At 45.6% G+C, this 6,000-nt stretch overlaps 1 protein-coding gene across 1 annotated transcript in view; it reads left to right on the top strand.

Moving 5' to 3' along the window:
- Positions 1–1,410: 1,410 nt before the first annotated feature.
- Positions 1,411–6,000, top strand: part of RHOC (ras homolog family member C) — an 80,398-nt gene continuing 75,808 nt past the window's right edge. The window contains exon 1 of the mRNA XM_056558298.1: positions 1,411–1,683. The gene's annotated coding sequence lies outside the window, so the exon portion shown is untranslated. The remainder of the gene's footprint in view (positions 1,684–6,000) is intronic.

Below are 6,000 nucleotides of genomic sequence, written 5' to 3'. Positions count from 1 at the left end.
ATGTGGTGGATTTGAGCTGAGGAAAACCAGACAGATCAGAACATGTGTAAAAAAAAAAAAAAAAAAAAAAGCTAAATACAGTGGTCCCTCAACATACGATGGTACTCCGTTCCAAACGGACCATCGTTTGTTGAAACCATTGCATGTTGAGGGATCCGTGCAATGCAAAGTATAAGACAGTGGTCTACAACCTGCAGACCTCCAGATGTTGCAAAACTACAACACCCAGCATGCCCGGACAGCCGTTGGCTGTCCGGGCATGCTGGGTGTTGTAGTTTTGCAACATCTGGAGGTCCGCAGGTTGTAGACCACTGTTAGAGGAAGTTGTACTCACCTGTCCCCGCCTCTCCGGACCGTCAACCTGCCCGGGATGTAGCCGTCCATTGATGTCGCTGCGTCCCCGTGGTGTCCCCGAAGCTCCGGTAAGGCCTCTGCTTCCCCGGCATCCGTGCTCTCTGTCGCCGCCATCACGTCGTTACGCACGCCGCTCCTATTGTATGACGGGACGGCATGCGCAACGACGTGATGACGTCGATAGAGAGCGCCGACGATGCAGGGATCCCGAAGAGGACGTGCCGGAGCCCCGAGGACAGGTAAGTGATTGTCAGCGGACCACAGGGGGCACCGTAAACGGCTATCCGGTGGCAGCTGAAGTAGTCTGCACTGCCGGATAGCCGTTTATGCGATGGCCCTGACATAAAAAGCATTGTATGTTGATGCTGCCTCTGAGAGGCCATCGCATGTTGAAATTATCGTATGTCGGGGCCATCGCAGGTCGAGGGGTCACTGTATAGGGAAAAGTGCAAAATGTAGGGAAACCTTAATTAATACGGTGGAAAAAAATTGTAGGGAATTAAAACCCACAAAGAAACCTACACTCCACTCTTAGTAAACCAGGGCCACAGTGTATACAGGGTTTGTTTGATGTTATGGAGACACATAGATTTGCATAGTTCTATAAAAAATAAAAAATAAAAAAAACAGGACATTTTTAATAAGATTTACTTTATTGTATCTGTTATATGCATTGGGGCCATAAAAAAAATAGTTTGACAATGTGTCTATAAGTTTTGCTTTGGCAGTCACCTGACCATAGAATGGGAGTGCCTGTGAGCAGGAGACTGCGGACTATGGCAGTGCCATATAAACAACAGGTAATATAGACATCTCTCTCCAGCAGGTCTCAGGCATGCAGTCCCATGTAGGAGTACATGTCAAGTTGTCTGACTCTGGTACACAATGTACATGGAGCCTTTCCAGCGCCACACAGGTTAATTAGCTGCATTTTTCTTCCCTTTCAACCTCCTCTCCCACAATCCTTTGACAATGATGTCATGGTGAACCCTGAGGGGGTGGAGGATTTAATTCTTCCTCTAGCACAGAGTTGCCCCTCCTTCCTTCAGAGAAGCCTGCAGTCTAGAGAGTAGGGAGTGGGAGCTGCCTGTCACTTCCACTGCTCACACAGTCAAACCCAAGACACTGCAGTCCTTCCCGGGCGAGCACCACAGAGCAGAGCAGAGGAGAGGAGAGGAGAGCCGAGCAGAGGAGAGGAGAGCAGAGGAGAGGAGAGCAGAGGAGCCGAGCCGAGCCGAGCAGAGGAGAGCAGAGGAGAGCAGAGGAGAGGAGAGCAGAGGAGCCGAGCAGAGGAGCCGAGCAGAGGAGCCAGAGCTGCTGCAGTGTAAGGTGAGGAGCCCCAACATCTGGGGGGGGTCTGTGTGTTTAGCCAGAGGGGCACGTACCACACCTCTACAGGAGGAGAAGTCTACACTCCACTCATTTGGCAGACATTGCTGCTGTTTATGCCGTGTGTACAGTTCTGCTGTTTATGCCGTGTGTACAGTTCTGCTGTTTATGCCGTGTGTACAGTTCTGCTGTTTATGCCGTGTGTACAGTTCTGCTGTTTATGCCGTGTGTACAGTTCTGCTGTTTATGCCGTGTGTACAGTTCTGCTGTTTATGCCGTGTGTACAGTTCTGCTGTTTATGCCGTGTGTACAGTTCTGCTGTTTATGCCGTGTGTACAGTTCTGCTGTTTATGCCGTGTGTACAGTTCTGCTGTTTATGCCGTGTGTACAGTTCTGCTGTTTATGCCGTGTGTACAGTTCTGCTGTTTATGCCGTGTGTACAGTTCTGCTGTTTTCAGGCTCCGGATCTGTAGTAAAGTTTATTCTGCTTTTATCCAAGTTTTCTGCGTTTTCTAGTGAAGTATTGAGCGAGTAGCATCAGATTGAATGGCTGGGCTGGGGGTGGATTCCTTAGTATCCACAGGTTAGATTGTGGATGCACTAGGCAGATCCTGCACAGGTTGTTGTGGTGGTTTCTATAATAAGATTCATGGCTGAGATGTATAAACAAAGACTGTTTATAGCTGTATATTTGTAAACAGTGAATTGTTAATGGATACTTGGACATTTCATATAAATATGTATATGGAAGGTCTAGATGTATCTATTCAGCGATCACTGTGATGTGCTCCCTCTATCACTTGCTGTTGTATAGATCTATGTGTTGTCTGATCCTTTTGATACTTTGAAGCAGCTACTGTTCTGGGGACTGAGACAGCACAGCACAGCACATCACAGCACAGCACAGCACTAGTGTTTATCTGAACCAGTTTGCCTTGTGGAGGAGAAGGAGGGACAGGAGTGTCCTGAATAGAGGTGGCATCCATGGGTGATGGCATAGGGGCGGAGGAATGGCTGTTAAGGGAGTGGGAAGGAATGAGGGTGTGACTTGTTCTATAGAGACTATCAGCTTGGGAAGCTCTCTTCAGTTTCCATGGAAACCAGTTTAAAGAAGTTTTTCTGCCTTTATTATTGTCTACTTTTCTAAAATGGTTATTGATGCAAATACAGTGGTCCCTCAACATACGATGGTAATTCGTTCCAAACGACCATCATTTGTCGAATCCATCGCATGTTGAGGGATTCGTGCAATGTAAAAAGTGCATTTAATACTCGCCTGTCCTCACCGCTCCCGGTGCTGTCCCAGGGGCTCCCAATGCTGTCCCGCTGCTCCGGCGTCTTCTTCGGGATCCTCCGGCTTCTTCCGCATCTTCTCCGGTGTCCGGGCCTCGCTTTCTGGTGACGTTATTCCGGGATGGCGTGCGCAGGACGTAATAACGACACCGGAAAGTGAGACCCAGACCCCGGAGAAGATGCAGAAGACTCTGGAGGATCGCGAAGTGGACCCGGAGCAGCGGGGATAGGTAAGTGAACCTATCTGGGATGCTTAAACTGCTGTCCGGCAGCAGCTTAAGCATTTTGCGCTGTCGGATAGCAGTTAATGCGATGGTCCCGACATATAAAAGCATCGTATGTCGATTTGATCATATGTCGGGGCCATCGCATGTCGGGGGGGGGGGGGGGGTTACTGTAACCTCAAGTTACAATATTAATTGGTTCCAGGATGACCATTGTATGTTGAGACCATAACTCTATGGAAACCTGGTAATTGGTTCTGAAGCCACCAAAATGTCATCCAAAAATAGGAAAAAGTGAGAATTAAAGGGGTATTCCAGGAAAAAAAATTTTTTTTTTTGTTTTTAAATCAACTGACTCCAGAAAGTTAAAGGACATCTGCAGCGTTACAAACACTTATCCCCTATCTTGAAGATAGGGGATAAGTGTTTGATCGCAGGGGGTCCGTTTGAGACTGGGCGTCACAGTCTAGGTCGACGCTACGCGCCTTAGCGCTCACCATGAGTGCTTATGGCGGCGCCCCGTTAGGGAGATCGGGGGGGTCCCAGCGGTCGGACCCCGCGATCAAACACTTATCCCCTATCCTGTGGATAGGGGATAAGTGTAATGCCGCTGCAGTTGTCCTTTAAGCAGATTTGTAAATTACTTCTATTAAAAAATCTTAATCCTTTCAATAATTATCAGCTGCTGAAGTAGAGTTTCTATCTGGCAACAGTGCTCTCTGCTGACATCTCTGCTTGTCTTGGGAACTGCACAGAGCAGAAGAGGTTTGCGATGGGGATTTGCATCTAAACTGGGCCGTTCCCGAGACACGAGTCATCAGAGAGCACTTAGACAGAAAAGAACAACTCAACTTCAGCAGCTCATTAGTACTGAAAGGATTAAGATTTTTTTGTAGAAGTAATTTACAAATCTGTTTAACTTTCTGGAGGAGCCAGTTGATAGATAGATAGAGATATATATATATATATATATATATATGTATGTATGTATGTATGTATGTATGTTTTTCCCTGGATAACCCCTTTAAAGAAAAATAAGTAGATAACTAATACAGATAAAGTAAGAAAGATCTGCTGGGAGCTGTAAATCACTGTCTATGTCAGTGTTTCCCAACCAGGGTGCCTACAGCTGTTGCAAAACTACAACTCCCAGTATGCCCGGACAGCCAAAGGCAACAGCTGGAGGCACCCTGGTTGGGAAACACTGGTCTATGTAGAGGACAGGAGCTTCTTCGGGGTCCTGTACAGTAAACACAGTGTCCTAAAAAAAGTAACATGGAGTCGCCCTCACCTGGTGTCCAAAGGAGCAGGTAACCCTGCACAGGTAAAGAGTACAGAACATGTAATACCTCCCTGTACTGTAGGAGGCGCTACCAGACAGACAGTTAGTGCATGTATTTCAGAACAGGGGTTTTACCAATGAAATTCCCATTCTGATTGGTCAGTTCTTCCAGCCATTGACACTTTTCACAGATCTGGACTGTCTGTACATTGTATGTTGAGTCTGGTTTCAAGTTACAATGGTCCAGAAAAGACCATTGTATGTTGAAACTATTGTATGTTGAGGCCATTGTAAGTTGAGGGATCACTGTATATTGTGAAAGCTTATTTCTTTTCCTTTTTGCTTTCAATGCATGACAGGGTTAACATGACAATGTAACTTTTATAGTGAGATATGCACCATGTTTCCTGATAATGTTCACATTTGTTAAAAGAAAAAAAGGGAAATAAATTTATTTTTTCAATGAAATGTTAACTGTAAATGTCCCTCAAGTCCATTCTAAACTTAACATTCATTGATTATTACTGTATCTAAGATTTGACTTTGCAGTAAACCAGTTCTGCATGGAGTTGCCGAAATGTGGTTGTGGCAAATGGATTTCATTTACTGGCACACTGCCTCCAACCTGTTAAAGGGGGTTATCCAGGAAAAAACTTTTTTTATATATCAACTGGCTCCAGAAAGTTAAACAGATTTGTAAATTACTTCTATTAAGAAAATCTTAATCCTTTCAGTACTTATGAGCTGCTGAAGTGGAGTTGTTCTTTTCTGTCTAAGTGCTCTCTGATGACACCTGTCTCGGAAACCGCCCAGTTTAGAAGCAAATCCCCATAGCAAACCTCGTCTAAACTGGGCAGTTCCCGATACAAGCAGAGATGTCAGCAGAGAGCACTGTTTCCAGACGGAAAACAACTCAACTTCAGCAGCTGATAATTATTGAAAGGATTAAGATTTTTTAATAGAAGTAATTTACAAATCTGCTTAAAGGACAACTGCTAAACTTTCTGGAGCCAGTTGAGATAGGTATATATAAAAGGTTTTTTCCTGGAATACCCCTTTTAAGAGCTTGTCCTGTATTTCCCCACTGAATTTCCTCTGCGGCCATGTTTACACTGCCAGAATGTCCACGTGGAAAACATGGATGCTGGAATTGGGGAATCGCCACGGCAGAAACATCTGCTGCAAATTCCGCCATTTGCACAGTGCAGCTGAATTCCATTGAAATCAATGGGACTCTACTGCAGCAGAATTTCCGAGCGGAATATTCCTGTGAATTTCCTTTTTGTCCACAAGGATTCCCGGCAAAACTTCCGTATGAAAATTCTGCTTGAATCTGCTTCAAATTACTTGTGTGTCCTTAACTTTTGCACGGAGAGATGGAGACAATTCAGCAGTGTGAACCCAGCCCAAGGCGGACATTTCTCAATTAGCGCCGGCAGAAATTGTGCTGTCTCAATAGATGACAATGCTTTTCCAAGCGGATTGGCAGGGGCTGTAATCAGGATTTCTATGGCAGAT

Source organism: Hyla sarda, chromosome 2, assembly GCF_029499605.1.
Source record: "Hyla sarda isolate aHylSar1 chromosome 2, aHylSar1.hap1, whole genome shotgun sequence".
Taxonomy (NCBI): Eukaryota; Metazoa; Chordata; class Amphibia; order Anura; family Hylidae; genus Hyla; species Hyla sarda.
Note: the sequence above shows the minus strand (reverse complement) of the source record. Positions and strands in the feature narration are given on the sequence as shown.